Source organism: Protopterus annectens, chromosome 16.part0, assembly GCF_019279795.1.
Source record: "Protopterus annectens isolate FY-2018-M chromosome 16.part0, PAN1.0, whole genome shotgun sequence".
Lineage (NCBI taxonomy): Eukaryota > Metazoa > Chordata > Ceratodontiformes > Protopteridae > Protopterus > Protopterus annectens.
In genome coordinates this window covers 348,128,419-348,130,918 of record NC_056750.1, presented here as the reverse complement: position 1 = coordinate 348,130,918, position 2,500 = coordinate 348,128,419, and positions in this window count along the sequence as shown.

Genomic DNA, 2,500 nt, shown 5'->3' with positions numbered 1-2,500 from the left:
AGACAGATAGGGTAAAAAAGTATACACCTCTGCTACTTTTGCTATTAGAGCACTAAATATTCAGTTCCATATGCTAAAATTGCAGCAACATACCATGGAACTCCTGAAACAAAAAATATAATATTTTCCTGCAGAAAATAAAGACTTAGAAGAGTTATTGCATTCTGCAAGTCGAGTAACTAAGCACACCTTAAAATGTGGTTTTGATGCCCTAGAAGCCTCTTGCAGGGCAGCAGTCACTGGTTCTGTTCTTAGAAGGCATGCTTGGCTTAAGGAACAGCTCTTGCCAGACCATGTCAAATCCAAATTATTGGATGCACCCTTGCAGAAAGACAACTTATTTGGCACCAAGCCAGAGGAGGTCTTAAAAAGGATGGAAGGAAAAGCTAAATCTATGTAGACAGTTAAGGACTTCCTGCAGGTCCAGCCACCCAGGTTCAGTAGGCATTGCCACTCCAAGCTCTGGTACTTTCCTGCCCCCCTCAGTACATTAATGCACTGAGGAAGGGTTTTTACCTGAAAGCTTTGCTGTTGTGTTGTTTTATAAAGTGGTTTTCTCAACAAGTTCTTTTGTTTTATTTTGTTATATTTGTTCACAGCTTGTTTTACTTACTTTCCTGCCCCCTCCAGGTCAGCTCAGCCCAGACCCCGGGGAAGCAGACCCCCCCAGACAGCCACCCCAGGGAATGCAGAGATCAAAGCAATGGAGCTCCTCCTCTTCAAAACCAGGGAGTGCTAAGCCACCCCCTCATGATAAGAACTCACAATGACTCTCCACTTTCACCCACTCCCTCTGCCCACCTGCAATTGCCCCTAGGAGGAAAACTCTCCTTCCACGCAAGCACCTGGGCCACCATTACCAACGACTGTTGGGTCCTCAACATAGTGTCCCAGGGATACAAATTTTATTTCCATACTCTACCAGCCCCAAAATGGTTCCCAGATCTTCCCCCAAACCAGTGGGCAAAAGCTAAAAAGCAAGTCCTTTCCCTGCTGTCTATGAGGGCAATAGAACACATTCCTGCAGAATAGATAGGCCAAGGATGTTCGAGTGTTTCACTGTTGCAGTCATCACATTTGGGTTATCTGCTTGCTGTAGCCCTCAGTCGGCCTGATTATCATAGCCTTGGGTCCTGCGTTGGTTGCTGTCTCATCTTCCGTGACATCAGGTAGTCAGGGTTATAAAGCATGCAGCCGACGCCATTACATCAGTCTTTCTTGCCGTGTGGTGCCCGAAGCAGAAGCAGTTCGCAAGTGCCGTTCGGCCGACTCCTGAAATTTTCGTTTTCGAGATTCAGAACCGAAGTCTTCAACTAAAGCTAAGTACCCCGTTGGGGAAACTTTTTCTTGCTCTAAACCGATGTCAGTAAAAGTCAGTAATTGTATTTCTTGTGGAAAGCAAATACCTCATAAAGATTTTCATTCGTACTTTATTCCTTGCCTAGGCCCTGACCACTACGTACTTCGCTGTTGGTTTTGTGCCTTATTTAAACCATGAACTATTTGTCGTCGGTATATTTTCGCTTCTAAATATTTTGGTGCTCGGTTCAATTATCCAGATATGTATTCTGTAAGCCACCAGACTACCGACATTCCGAAAAAACGCAAAGATAAAGACAGGTCCAAAGCTGCTGATGACTCTTCTCCTAAGCTAGTCGCCAGTTCGCCGGTACTCAGTGAGGCGCTTTCGCAGCCCCTGATAACTGCTACTTCAGATTTGCAGGCCTCTACTGAGAGCCATTCAGAGTCCGGTATGCCATGAAATGCTTCAACTATGGAACCTGCGGATGTCTCTACCTTGGATGGGCCCAGAGCTGCTGTGCAAGCACCGGCTTCTGAGGGTGTATTCAGACCTACTGATTTGCATATTAAACCGACACCATCTTCTTCTTCAAGGCCTAAAACTCGAACCATGCCTAGGAAACCGATGCCCAGACTGCATGGTCAGGTCTCTCTGCCTAAAAAATAAATTATAAGAATGGCTGAAGTCCTTATTACTTTGATCAGGGGAAGTCATCCTTCCCCCTCTAAGAGACCTAGGACTGAGTTTGCTTATGATACTTCTGACCAGGATTCTGAACTTTCTGTCTCCTCTGATGACCAGGATTTACCCTTATCTACCTATGAGGATTCTGATGCAGAGGACTCTATTCCCTCTGCTTCTCCCCCATAGGATTTTTCTTTTGATGAATCCTTGCATACTCTTAAGGAGCATTTTCACTGGGAAAGCCAGGATTACTCTGATTCTAAAAAGAGGCTTAGAGATTTCTTACTCCTGCCCCAACACAGGCCTTTAGCTATCCCTACTGCGCTGGACATTGTTGACGATGCCTTTTCGGACTCTAGCTTGGCCCCTGACTCTTTACCTCCTGCTCCCAAAAAACCTGATAGATATTACAGGGTTCCTGATTCTCACAAGTTCCTTTTTAAAAATCCTACTGCGGATCCTGAGACCATTCCACAGGGACCCAAGGGCATTAAGGCTACTACTGCCAAAAAA